The sequence below is a fragment of the Monodelphis domestica genome, chromosome 1 (genome assembly GCF_027887165.1).
Source record: "Monodelphis domestica isolate mMonDom1 chromosome 1, mMonDom1.pri, whole genome shotgun sequence".
In the NCBI taxonomy this organism is placed as follows: domain Eukaryota; kingdom Metazoa; phylum Chordata; class Mammalia; order Didelphimorphia; family Didelphidae; genus Monodelphis; species Monodelphis domestica.
The window spans coordinates 153,035,667-153,050,788 of record NC_077227.1 but is presented as its reverse complement, the minus strand read 5'-3'; the positions used below and the strand labels follow the sequence as shown (position 1 = coordinate 153,050,788).

The 15,122-nt window shown below is 36.6% G+C and overlaps 1 protein-coding gene across 2 annotated transcripts in view; it reads right to left on the bottom strand.

Annotated features, from left to right (window-relative positions):
• RAB8B (RAB8B, member RAS oncogene family) overlaps nucleotides 1-15,122 on the bottom strand; it is a 113,353-nt gene that overhangs the window by 66,141 nt on the left and 32,090 nt on the right. The gene's annotated exons all lie outside the window — the stretch shown is intronic.

Here is a 15,122-nt window from a genome sequence, read left to right as displayed (position 1 = left end):
CCTTTTTGGGTATAGTACAGAACTAAAGCCTATACACACCCTTGATTAGTACCACTTCACAACTATCAGATTGGTCAATATGACAATAAAGGAAAGTGATAAATGTTGGAGAGAATGTGACAAAATTAGGACACTAATGCATTGATAGTGTAGTGAACTGATCCAAACATTCTGGCATTCTGGAGGGCAATTTGGAACTATGCCCAAAGGGATATAAAACAATGCATACCTTTTGACCCAGTAATACCACTACTGAGTCTGTATCCCCAAAGAGGAAAAAAAAAAGGGGGGTGGGGTATAGACATCCTTGATCCTTGCCCTCTAGTGTTATGTGAACTAACAGTAATTCATGGACAAAATCCAAGAAAGAGTTTTACAATTTAGGTACCATTGTCTTAATCTTTTATAGTAATTTGAAAGAATTAAGAGACTCACAAAAGTGAGACCAACCAGTAATGCTAAACGCAACAGGCCTTCATTTGTCATACATTTAAAGACACAAGGGGAAGCATAAGACTTGAAAGATCTAGGAAATGTAAGTTTGTTGGAAAAAGGGACAAAAAGGAAAGAATACAACTGAATTACCAAACTTTGGTCAAGATAGTGTATGACCATGAAAGGGGTTAGAAGGGAGTTCAAAAAAAGTCTTAAGGAGTGGATGGTCCTCAGCAATGATGCCTCTAGCTTTTTCAGCTTTCCAGTCACTCCACTTAATCATCATGGGAGACAGCTGGGGTCTTATCTGCTTTACACTAGAACAGCTGATGATTCCCATGCTAAACCCAGAAGATGACCTCTCCAAGACCAGGACTAGTTGATACCACACCAGGGTAGCTCAGTGTATTAGTATACGTACTGGGGAAGCCTCAATGCAGTTAAAGGACATGCTTTTTTATAGGGGAAGATGGGGGAGGTCTCACTCAGGTATATGTAATTGGTTTCTCATCCTTATTATCACAGGTAGGGAGATTTTATTAAGGTCTCTTCTCTAGAAACCAGTGGCAAAAGTTGTCAAAATTTAAGACTCCAGCTAGGATTAGTTTGTTATCCCACCACCTACCACCAAGAGAAAGAGTTCCTGTTTTTGTTATTTTGTTTTGCAACAACTATATGAAAATTGGACTTGAAAGTAACTGAATATCTATCTTTAGGTTGTTTGGGTAGTTAGAATCACAAAATTTTCGTTTCTCAAAATTAGCCCTGGCAGGAGGCAAGCTAAGTAGCTCACTGGTTAGAGAGCCAATCCTGGAATCAGGAAGGTCCTGGTTGTTCAGATCTGACCTTCAACATTTCCCAACTATGTGGCCTGGACAAGTCACTTAACCTCACTGCCTAGTCCTTAACACTTTTCTGCCTTGGTACAGTACTAATTCCAAGACAGAAGGTAAGGTTAAAAAAAAAAACCAGCACTGGCTTGCTACATACTTACCAGAGCCACAATGTCTCCTTTTTACTTTCCATGTTAGTAGGAATTAAAATAACAGGAACATCTCTATCTGAATCAAGAATTCTCAACCACAGATACAAATTCCTATTACAACCTAACAAAACAATAACTGCTAGAAGCAATAGTTACTAAACTTCTTTTAGATAAGGGCTTGTTTTCTTAGGATCTTCTTTGGGTATATTAATAGCCTTTGCCCATAGTTTGCTTTTTTCAAGAGCTAGATGTTAATTTGCATGCCTAACTATCAACAATCAACTTTTTATGAATTTTACTAAAGATGGCTAAAGCAACAGACTGAAAAATTGCTAGTAATACCCAAACTTCATTTTAGGCAAGTTTCTAATTCTTCCCTCATCAAATCTTTTAACCTAGCTCTCACCAAATAGCAATGGTAGACTGGAGGTATTTTGCTCCAAAAAGTGTGGGTTTTAGGGGAATTTTCCAATTCTTTCCCCTCCAACTATAGTACAGGCATAAAAAGGCAGTCAGCTCATGGGTGACTGGGTAGTTAAGTGGCAGGAATCATCTCCAAATTAAGAAAATTAACTCTTCACCAAGACTTAGTTATCCTTAAATGCTCTAGTTCAACAAGCTCTCTGCAGAGATAAAAAGTTAATTCTTCTGCTTTGAGAAATGGGAACTACTTTGCCTTTCTAATAATTTTTCTATGGAAATGTTACTTATAAGCAATTGATAACTTGCATCTACAAAGAAAAGCAAAATATGTTTTGTGGATTCAGCCTCTATACAAAATAAGCAAATGCTGTATAGAACAACATCATCAAAAGATAACTGTCATATCACAAAATGGTTTCTTTCAAAACTTTATTCAAAATCTTCAGAGATCTCCTTCCTTCAAACTGTCTTTTAAAAAAAATTTTTAATGGGTGGAATAATTCAGAGAAAATACACCCAAGTTTTAAAAACAGTTTCTGCAAAGCATTTTGCCAAAATATGTAGCTATTTCACTAGGATTGAAGCAACATTTCCAGGTAGGGGGTTTTAGTTACTTAAATAGCTTTGTGATATGGCAAATTCCTTCAACTTCTTTGTGACCTTTTTTTGGGAGGGAAAGGAGGAATGTGGAAATTGATAAATTGACTTGTGCAAAGTGTTTTAAGATCCTAAATGATACCAGAGGACTACACATAGCACTATCATAAATATATTAAATGTTTGTTAACTAACAGATGACAATGTATTTAAGATTAACAATACCGGCATATAATGTTGATTAACAGATAAAAATAAAGGGCTTTAAAGCTGTCACTAGGGAGCTAAGAATAAAAATACTAAGGAAACAATTAAAAGCCCAGGGAGAAAAAAAAATGCCTGGAAAATTTCCAAAGGCTCAGTAGTAGATAAATGCCAAGGAGTAAAAGAGTGATGGATACTACAGGTAGTTTGCAAAGGAATCTATCCAACTAGGGTAGCAAGGAAAACAACAGCCAAAATTCAGTAAGTTCCAGAAACCTCCAATTTTAATCATGTCTTACAAACTAATGCTATGAGTTTAGCTGCACAAAATATGGTTAGAAAGTTTCTTTCTCTTTTATTATTAAACAACATTAAAGTGTGCTAGAGGAGAAAGACCACTGGAGTCAGAGCCTGGGTTCAAATCCTACCCATGTCACTTTCTACTTCTGTAACCTTTGGCCAATCAATTAACTTATCTGGCTCTTCAGTTTTCTTACCTGCACAATAAAGGAGTCTTTAAAGTCTCTTCCAATTCTAAATTTATTATCCTGTGAAACATGAAGATAGCTCTGCAAATAACTCCTGACAAATTAAGCACCCATGTGTACAGGAAAGCCCTGTAAGGCTCTATCCATCTGCCTTCATGGAGCTTCCAGTCTAATAAACGTACAAGTACCCAGATAACCCTGATACACCATAGTACATTATTCATTCATTAAAGAGGTTAAAAACAAAGTGTTATCTGAAATCCCCAAGGTGAAAAAAAAATTCTCACTAAGTCAGATAAGACTTTATGGAAGAATTAGCATTTGAACTGGATGTTAAAGGAATAACTGGGCAAGAAAGTTTAAAAAAAATTTTTTTTTATTTAAAAGATAGGTATGAAATTCAACAGGACAAGTGGTTGGTTCCTACAAAAGGACAGGGATAAGGTTCCAAGTCTAGAATCAGGCAAACTCATCTTCCTGAGTTCAAATGTGGCCTCCAGCACTTTCATTACCCAGAACAAATCACTTCATCCTGTTTGCCTCAGTTTTCTCATCTATAAAATGAGCTAAGAAGGAAATGACAAACTACTCTAGTATCTTTTCCAAGAAAGCCTCAAGCAGAATCAGAAAGAGTTGGACACAACTGAAAAACGACTAAACGACAAGAGGAAAATTCAACAGCTAAAAAGGAGAGAGAACATACTTACCAATGGGATTTGCATAAAAAAAAGGGAAACCACAAATTAATTCAAGGAACAGGTAATGTTCCAAGTTGACTCTAGGATGGTACTAGTTTGTGCAAGATTTGTATGGGGTTTTGAATGCCAAGTGAAGTTTCATTTTTACTTGCTAGGGGATAGGAAGCCCTGGAAGAACTGATCAAAGGAATAACTGGGTTAGAACCAGACCTATGCATTAAGAATGAAAGACCTCCATCTTCCAAAGTTCATTCTTATCCCACATAACTTTTGGGAGGAGGAAGAAGGAAAGAAACAGGGTGGAAGGGAAGAAGGAAGCCCTATGGTTTGTGTCTGACCCTATTAATTGTTTACCTTTAATAAAGACTTTATAAACATTTACATTCTTCCTTTGGCATCTACACAACTACAATAGGTTTTTACTTATTCATTTCTCCTATTTCTTTCAGTTCCATTTCCTTTGTCCTCCCAAAAATGTCCTTAAAAGAAAAAATGATAATAATAATAATAGTAGTAATACTAATAATAACAACAACAACAAGACAGAAAATGGAAGAAAAAACTGAATACAACTAAGCAGGATTAAGGAAGTACTGATTTCGGGCAGTTAGGAGATGCCATGGTGTACAGAATATTGGGCCTGGAATCAGAAAAACATGAGTTCAACCGACGAAAAGCAACTGTTTGATTACAGGGGTGGAGGGGATATGACTGAGGGGAGACTCTAAATGAACACTCTAATGCAAATACCAACAACATGGAAATGGGTTTGAATCAAGAACACATGTGATACCCAGTGGAATTGTGTGTCTGCTGTGGGAGAGGTGGAGGGAGGGGAGGAGGGAAGAAAAGAAAATGATCTTTGTTTCCAATGAATAATGTTTGGAAATGACCAAATAAAAATTTTAAAAAAAGAAAAAGAAAAAGAAAAAGAAAAACATGAGTTCAAATTCAGCTTCAGAAACTTAACTAGCTGCATGACTCTATCCAAGTCACTTAATTTTTGTCTACCTCAGTTTCCTCAATTGTAAAATAGAGATAATAACAACACCTACTTCTCAGGGTTGCTATAAGGATCAAATGAAGTAATATAGTCAATCCTCAACTTTAGGGGTAGTGTTCCTAGAAAACAGCATGAAAATAAAAAAGCATATTCAACCTATGGGGAAATAGGGGTTTAGTTTGCTGAGACCACCATAAACTTTTGCTATAAATTGCTGGAAATACTCTTCTGCATATAATTCTTTATAACAAAACATTAATTCTGATAATATGCACTTTTCTGAACACAGTAACCACCCATAAAATGCAGGAGAGAAGAGAAACAAGGCAGGGAGGGGTTCAGGGTCAGAAGAACCCGCAAGGTCAAAAAATGGGAAGAGGCAAATTGCCATCTATGATCTCCCTTTCAGTTCAGAGGTTGACCTTTTACCCAAAGAAAAGCACATGCCTTGGGGCGAGTCTCTGTCCAAGTGTGTAACGCCTATGGCCAGGGAGGCTCAGCCCTGCTAGTCACAGCAGAACTCTCTACTGATTAAATTTGGTAGGGGCTAGCTGTTCCACATTGCACCAAACTGGAAGCTGGGGAGCTGGGCATGGGCAGTGGAAGGCAGGATATTCAGTCTGCCCAGAAGTGCCTTCAAAAGGGTGCAAAACATGAATATTTGTGAAAATGAAAATGAAGTTACTACTAAAATCACACAAATGTTTGAAGTCACTAAGATTAAACATTCGAATGTTGAGGATTGACTGTAATTGTAAAGTGCTTAGCACTGTGCCTGGCATACAGCAGATGTTATGTAAATTTAGCTATGATTATTTTGGCACCAGTGAAAGATAGAGCATCTTACTGTTTTTTCCACCTGAAGACCATCTTTAGAAAAAATTAAAAACTACATTTCAAATTCTAATTTACTTATTATTATCTACTAAATAATATAACAGGAAACAAAATCCACAGGCAGCTAAGACAGATGGTAGCAGATAATATTTGGTACTTAAGTAGAAAGATCTGTGTTCAAAAATTACATTGACCAGCTGAGTGACTGGCAATCTGTTTCCTCAGTAAAATAAGAATAACAACAAAATTTAAGTAAATTGCTTTGAAAATTTTAAGGCACTATGTAAGTAAGCATCAATATTACATACAGGCAGGGAAGTACCTCTTTTTTAAATTCTAATTAATTTAAAATAGAGAACAAAAATTTAAAAATGGGTCATTGGATTATAGAGATAAATAAATATGGTATTCAAATATTTAAGAAAACACCACAATTTGAGAAGCACTACCTGATTACATCCAATGGCTTCATATAATAACATTTTAATCTTTAAATCTATAATTAACATGATACCAGGTAATATGTTATTTTAAAAATACCCTATATCTGCTCTTTGCTATAATAATGGCAATATATTGGAATTTTTTAAATGGAGATAGTTTGCCATTATGGAGTAAGTTTTATTTAAATCTTACAATTTATTGCTACTTTACTAAGCAGAAATATTAATAACTAAACATCAATTTTACTCTAGAAAATGTTGTATAATTGATATACAACTAAATCAATATAGAAACTGTTAACATACATATTCTCTTTTATAAAGGGATTTAATTTAGTCAGCTCAAATTCCTAACAACTCTAACTCACTTCTCTATATGGGGCAGAGAACAGAAACAAAAAAAGCTCCATCTGCCAATTAAAAATAAGGAAGAAACTGTTAATGGGCATCTGTTGCATTGTTTCAGGCTAATGAGCAAAGACAAAGAAGAAATGGCTCTTCTAATGCAAACCAAGTGATTTCATCCTTTTTTGATTTGGTATTCTTCAATACTTTGGTTTATTAAATGAAAGAAATCAGAATATTAAATCTATCCTGTTTAACACTTTGGAAAGGTCAAAAGAAAAAGGAAATGCCTTCATCCAAGGATACCATTTTTAAATTGAGGCTTTAAAAACTGTATCTAGTAAAGAGAGGGATGGGTGCCACAGGGGTGTAGAAGTGGACATTTGGATGTTTGTGTTCAAGTACAATTGCTCCCACTCCTCTTCATTTGTAATCAAATCTAATCAGTGTTACAAGGGAATCACTTTAAAAGACTGATTTATATTAATTTAAGGTCTTACTGATAAGACTATCAGTAAGAAATTTTCCAAGTATGAAATATCCCAATGGTGAAATTACCAACATTTATAAAGTCTAAGGAAATTTGAGGTTTACATCAGATAACCTGCAATGCCATAAGGACAAACTGAACAAAGTAATTTCATGTAGGAGGGTACACTGGCAACTGGGAGAGTAGCGGGATCAAGAAAGGCCTGGAATAATTGATGACATCTTACCCAGATCTGAAGAAATCTAGGAATTCCAGGAGCTCATATTCGTTTTAGTTCTTGTTGTATAGTGTTTTGGGCAGCTAGTGGCATGGTAGATAGCTAGTGTTCTGGACTCAGGAGGACTTGATTTAAAATCTAGCCTCAGATACTATCTGTGTGACCCTGGGCAAGTCACATAACCCTCTTTGCCTCATTTTCTTCATCTGCAAAATGAATTGGAGAAGAAAATGGTAATATTGCTCCAGTATCTCTGCCAAGAAAACCCTAGTAGGGTCACAAAATCAGACACACCCAAAAATGACTAAACAACAACATTGGATTCACTTTAATATCTAATTCAAAATCAACTTCTAATTTTCACCTGTCTTCAACTTACTACCTTATCACACATCAAAATGACATGTTTATTTATTTTCACTTTTCTCAGCTAATCTTTCCTTATAAGAACCTTCTCTTTAAATTGTTATTATAAGTCAAATTCAAATAGAAATGGATCCTTGAAGGCTACATACTTGGAAAAATCACAAATTAACATTGTCTGTTGAACTTGCATTTATTTTATTAAACATTTTTCAATGACACTTTAATCTAGTTCAAGCTGTCAGCTACAATGCAATGACCTGACCACTGCAGTGAGTTTAACACCTCTGGGTGTAAGATACTTTCTATAAATCTTTTTAAGTCCATTTATTCTAGCTATAGGTTTTATCCAGATTTCTGTTTTTCACATCCTATCCTTAATATCCAGAAACTAATTGACCTGGTAGTAAAAGTGCTCCCTGAACTTAAACCCTGTCTCAGACACATACTAATTGGGTAACCTTGAATAAGTCACTTAATTTCTTGGTGCCTCAGTTTCTTCATCTGGAAAATGAGGGTGTCAGATTCAATGTCCTGTAAAGGTCAGAATAAGCTCAAAATCCAGCATGTGCCTGGCACAAAGTAATCTTTTAATATATGCTTGTTCAATCATCTATTTGTTGAAAGCCACGATTCTATGATCCCTTCAACTACTTTTAGTTCACTATAACATTCACACTACTACTTTGGTGGTCACTTTTACCCCATATCACCCATTACTAAGTATAATTTTTCTGGAAAGTAATTAGTAGAAAAGGCACCATGTGATATCAGAGTAGACAATACTTAAGTGGCACGTCCATTGATAACTTAAAAAGAATAAGACAAGTGTCTGAAAAAATGTCTTATATATGAAATGTTTACTTTCCATTTTTTACATAAGATGAAACCAAGAAAATAATTTCAATAATTAAGGTCAGCTTTCTCTAGATATGAGAAAGAATGCAATATAACCTGGGTAATATTTAGCTTGGTTGATATCATCTTCTATAAAAATGTAAAAATGACAAAGTTCTTAAATGTATCATAGTATAAGTTCTGAATTATTAACCAAATAAAATTTTTAGTCTAAAAGAGATTCAACTCTGGAAAAAACACAACACTTTAAAAAAAGATCTGTCAAAAAAAATTTCATTTTTAAAAATTGATGCCCTTTCTTATTTGGAAATACATTTTCCTCCTCCTCCACTGATCTCAACCCATAACAAAGAAAAAAAAAAGTTAAGTAAAAACAACTGATTTATCAACTATGTCTGATAGCTCATGCAAGATATCATACCCTTCAATCAGTCAGTGAATAAGTGTTCAGTAAATTTAGTAACATTTAGTAATGTTTCAGGTACTGTGCTAAGTGCTAATGATATAAAGAAAGACAAAAATAAAACCAAAACCAAAAAATAGTCTCTGCCCTCAAGGAGCTCATAATTTAATGAGGGAGATAACATGCAAACAACTTTGCTCAAATAAGATATGTAGATGTGTATGCACGTATGAATGAACTCTATATATGGATGAAGAGAAAAAAATTCAACAAACAGGTACTTTTTTCCTCATCTCATTATGAGGGATAAGATTATTCATTATAATCATAAAACAATTCAATTTTGTTCTATTGTTATTATTACCTACATTGTTACAGTCACAGTGCATATTGTTTTCCTGGTTCTGCTTACTTTTATTATGCACTAAATCATATCAATCTTACCATGTTCCTTTGAATTCTTCATGTTTGACATTTCTTAAGGTATATATGCCACAATTTGTTTAGCCATTCCCCAACTGGTGGGCACAAAATAAACATAATGTTATACTCAGATTTTATAAATGTGCTGAAACTGATCTTTTTGTCACAGTGAAAGTGGAAATGAATTTTCATAGATTCACAGATTTAGAACTGAGAAAGAATTTCAGAGGTAATTTAGTCCAACTCCCTTATTTTATAGTTGAGAAAACTAAGGCTTAGACAAGTTAAGTGATTTGCTCAATAGAGCTGGGATTGGAACTCAGGTCCTCATACTCCAAATTTAGTGCTTTCCACTGCCTGAAATGTTCTGAATTTTAATAATTTTAATGCACTTTTATCTCCTAACCTGAAATTATTGAGGACAAGAAATACACAAAAAGAGTGAGCAAAATACAAGTACATGCTGAGCAAATTCTGTTAAACTCTATAGTAATTTATGTTAACATTATCTAAAACCCAACTTCCCAAATGGAATAAGTATCTTGCCCTACAGTGATAGTTTCCTTATCCTATGAAGAGAAGTTCTGAAAGACCATGAGTAAGTACCCAGATAAAAGTTCTACAAAGTGTGTCAGGAGACCTAGGTTTTTCAAGTAGAAAAATCTATCATATCATGATTCTAAGTAATGGTAGATTTCAAATACTTAGTAAATATTTCAACACAAATAAATAGCATGGAATGAAGATCAAAGGGAAACTACAGTGATCTGTATTGTCTTCAAAACTATACTGTAGAGTACAAAACATTAGGGATCATTTTTCTTTTTACTTTTTTTTACTCTCCCATATGATTATGGGCACACAACCAGCATTTAATAAGTGCTGATTGGTTGATGAATATACTAAAAAATTTAAATCACTCCCTGGTGTAAAGAAAAATATGGTAGGAGTGATCAAACACAAAAATAGCCCAAAAGTTCTCAAGTAATTTTAAAAATAGAAACAAGATAATTTTGGGGGGAAGCACTTGCTACCTTTGAGGTGGGAAGGTGAGGAAAGAAATCATGTAAAGATGACACCTGAGCTGAGTCCTAAAGGAAGTTAGGGATACAGAGGCAGAAGTGAGCCAGAAATGTATTTCAAGTATGGAGGCAGCCTGTGATAAATCAGGGACAGAATGGTGGAATTATCTGTGAGGAACTATAAGAAGATCGGTTTGGCTGGTCCAATAGTATATGTCAAGGACAGTAATATGTATGATGAATGTTAGCATGGGGCCTATATGTGATGGGCTTTAAATGACACAGACAAGTTTATATTGAATATCACAAAAGTCTGAGAGGAAAATATGATTCTTCCAAGGAATGACTAGTTTGGTTCTTACTCAATTTAATCAGGAAACCTGGGGCTCAGACAGAAAACCTCCACAAATTGCATGTAAGTTTTTAGGAAATAGTAATGACTTAGGAGTTAGGAGGTAGTCTCCCTTCATCTATTCTAACATAAGGTTTTGTGTGGCACACCCTAAGTGACAGTTATGTTGCTACAAACTCCATCAATTCCAGTCTTATACTTGTGGTTACAGAAGACTTGGTGTGGCACATTATACCTAAAGAGTATTAGTCTTATCCACTCCCCATATACCTGTGTTCATAAGATTTCATGGTATCTAAATTCTTTTGCTGTTCAGAAGAATGTTCTATGTTACTTTCTGCCAGGTTGCCCCTTCTTACCTATAAATTCCAAGGACAACATGAGACCTAAGATCCAATGAGAGCAGACTAAATTCCTGCTTCCCACCCTTAATTGTTATATGCAACTGCTATGAATGACTTAATAAATGCTATTCTACACAAAAGTTGTATTATAATCATTAAAAAAAGATTTTTAGAAAAAATATTAAAATTTTTCACAAAGAAAAGTATTTTATGAAAATATTACTTTAAAGAGAAATAAATAAAAAGCAACTCAAATAATCCTCATAATAAACATATGAAACCATGATGAAAATTTAAAAACTGTAAAAAAAACAAATATAGTATGAAACAGTACTGATGGTTTCCATTCCTTTCAACCCTAAAGGAGATGAGAAAATATGCTAATCAACTTATCTGTAAATTCTATATTGTATCTATAGGCAAGGGTATATTCTCAAAAAAAAAAAAAAGAACCATTTTGCAGTTTTGAAATTAGTAACAATTTCAGACATTAACTCCTTTTAGTTTATATATCAGTTCCTACAAAACCTCTTATGAAAACATGTATAGGATGGCATTTAAAACCTGCTTCTTCAAGAAAGAAAAAGTCCCACTGAAGACATGCCAAGAACCAACAGTCCAAATTTCCCTAAACTTTAACAACTCATGAGTTAAGATGGTCAAGTTTGTATGAAAATTAGGAGAAAAATGAACTAGTTATCAAAATAATATTTGGATTATAAAGTATGACAAAATAGTTATTTTTAAACACACATGCAGAGATAAAAACCAAAAAGGTGAATGACTCAAATTATATACTCTCCCCAAATGTATCAATATCTTAGTGGTTCTAATCCAGCAACTCATAATGAAAGAAGTTATAAGTACTATATTCATATATGCAAGAATGACATACTAATAAGGCTTTGAAGCTTAGTGGTTAATTTGCTAGTTTCTTAATTTCTTATTCACTTAACATGTCTTTAATAAGAAAAATGGTAGCAACACCAACTCTGTACCCAGCATAAAACTAGCTTTGATTTCATTATCAAATTTGCAGTAAGGTCACTACATATCCTATTACCTGAAAACAGAATGGCTACTAGTAGCAAAGTTACAAGGTCAGTTCTCATCAAAACAACAACAAAAAAACCCAAACTTGTCAAATCAATTAGAAGTCACCAACTGAGGTAAATACCATGTTGTAATACACTTAACAAGTAATTATAAAAACCACAGAAAGCTATTCAGCAGAGCTGAGGAGGAAAGAACATTAGATAACATTTTTTTGGCTATGAAGTTAAAAAACATTTACATTTTTAAAAGCAAACAAAATTAAAAACTTGAAGATGTAGTTTCAGAAAAAGAAAAGTAACAAATTCCTTCAGTTACAACAATTTAATTCTTAGTACCAATTAAAAATTAGATTATTTCACAATCATTCAGTTTTATTTTTGTCTCTTACATTTGATCCAAAAGAAGTAAAAGCACAGGAAAGTAGAAGCTATTATGGAAAGAACCTAGCACTCATTCTTTTTTCTTTCTTCTCCAAGTATCTCATTTTCTCCCCAATTTCTTCCTTTGCTCCTATCATATTTATTGGAACCTACCCTTTTCCCTTTTTGCTTTTACTTTGTCTTTTTCCTATTAGTTAATTCTTTATCCTCATTTCTTTCCTTCACCATACTTTCTCTAACTCTATTCCCACCCTAATGTTATCTGCTCCAATAAACCCTCTCTATAGGACTCCCAATCTCATTCTCCCTTTTAAAAAATCCCATTACTCTATTCTAATCACTTTCATGTTCTCCATTTCCCCATACTTATCTAGGTTCAGACTCCTCTGGTCTCTAAAATGCCCCTTGTTATCCTACTCTTCCATTTCTTGCTAGTTCCTATCCCATTACTGCTCTCTCCTCTTTTCTATTTCCCTCTTAGCTCTCTCAACTACCTCCCTCACATCCTATCTCCTTCAGTATCCTATTTCAGCTCTCTATAGTTAGTTCTTCCCTTGTTCCCTATCCCTCCCACCTTTCCTTATGCCCCCTCATTCTCTTTTCCTGTGGTATCTTCTCTCCCTAATCTCTTACTTCTCTTCCTTCCCTCTCCTTTTCATACTCACAAAGTTCCTCTTTCCCTTACAGTTCTCCTCCCTTAACCATGTTGCTATTCTTTCCATGTACCAGTCTCCAAAGTCTTCCCCTCTCATATTTCTGAGTTTCCTTTTCCTCTCCCTTCTCTACCCTCCTCATCCTTCTCTCTAGTCCTTTCCCTGTTTTCCTCCTGTTCTCTCATGTCCCCCTCTCTTCACTTCCTCTTATTGCCCCCATTCTCCATGTACCCCTCTCTCTTCTGTCTCCTTGTTTCCTCCCAGGAAATTTTAATGCTCTACTCCCTCCTTTCCCCAACATTCCCTCTTATCTCATCCTTCCTCCTTATTTCTTGCCTCTTTTGTCCCCCTGTTTTCCTCTCATTCACCCTACATCCTCCTCTTCCCCATGTTTCCCTCTCTTCTGCCCCCTCTTGTCCTACTCTCTCTTGTTCTTTTATTCCCTTCTTTCCCTAATCATAACTTCCTACTTCCTATATCCTCCGACTCCTCTCTTTTCTAATCCCAACTCCTCTCACTTCTATCCCCCAATATCCTTTTGTCTACTCTATATCCGGTTCTTTCCTCCCTCATGTTTCCCTCTCTTCTATCCTCCTCTTTCCCATCCCCCTTGTCACCCAGGAACCCTCTCTTTTCTCCAAGTCCCCTCTTCTCACCATACATTCCTCAACTTCTTATTCTCCTTCATGTATCCCTTGACCCCCTCCTTCCACCTTGATGTTTCCTCCTGTCACCCAAGTTCTCCTTCCTGTCCCCTCTTGTCAGTCCATACTTTTTCTTTTCCTCCTTGTCTCCCCATGATGCTCCCCTTGACCCTCTTCTTCTTCCCTCTTAACTCCTCCAAGTCCTGTCTCTTCCCTCCCTCCAATTCCAAACTTCCTCCCTTTTTTCCCTTCAGACTCCTCCATGCCCCATCTCTTCTCTCCCTCAAGTCCCCCAAGCTTCCCTGTTTCCTCCCACCTGTTTCCTTCATGTCCCCACTCTTTCCTTCCTCTTTTTCCACTGGGCTCTCCCTCCCATCCCCAGTCCTCTCTTCTCCTCCCTCTTGTATCCTCAGGGTCTCTCCTCTCCCCACAGCCTCCTCTTTCCTCCCTCCTGTCTTCTTCTATCTACTTCCCTATGCTCCCATCTTGGTCTTTTCTCCTGTCCATCCATAGTGCCCCTCATATACCCTTTCTTTCCACCCTTCGGTTTCATGTCTCCTCCTCCTTTGAAATATGTCCCTGTCTCTCCTCTCTCCTGGCCCCTCACAGTTTCCCCCCTTGTTCCCCCTCTTCTTTTTGAAAGGGCTTTCCCCACTTTCTTTTGTCCCCTAAAGTGTCCTCTTGTATTCTATCACCCCTTCTAGGTCTTCCTTCTGGGCTTCCTCCCTTGTCCACCTATACTACCCTCTCTCCTCCCTCCAGTCTTCATCCTCCTCACTTATCTCCTCTCTAATTCCTTCTCTCTCCTCACCCAAGTCCTACTGTGGTCTCCTCCCTAGCCTCCTTATCCCAACCTCTCTTCCCTCCCTACCCCATGATTTCCCCTCCTTGACCCCTCTCTCTCTCTCCTCTCTTCTACTTCACTGTAGTCTCCTCTCTTGTACCTCTATACTCCCTGCTGTCCCCCATGGTCTCCCTACTTTCCTCCATAGCCTCCCCCTCATCTCCTCTCACCTGTTCAAGATTTTCCTCCTTGTCCCCATTCTCCTCTCCCCCTATCCCCCAAAGTCTCCTCTCTTTTTTCCCATTCCTTCTCTCTTCTCCCTTCTCCCTTCATCTCCCAGTCACTTACGATCCTGTGTCCCCTCTCTCTCTTCCCTCCATCTCCAGGGTCTCCCCACTTGTCCCTTCTCTTGCCTTCATTCATCCCTCCTCTTTCCCTCAAGCCTCCCCTATCCCTCAGGATCTCCGTTGTCCCTTTTCTCTCCTCGACCCCTCATTTCCTTTCTCCCCCACCCCATCCTCTCTCCTCCCCCACTCCCCTCAAGGTCTCACTCAGTCCTCTCTCTCCCCCAACCCGGTCCTCTCTTTCCTCTCTCCTGTTCCCCAGGTCTGCGCCCCCCCTCTCCCCGCCGTCCCCTCTCTCCTTACCCCTGTCCCCTCTCCACCTCACCTCTCT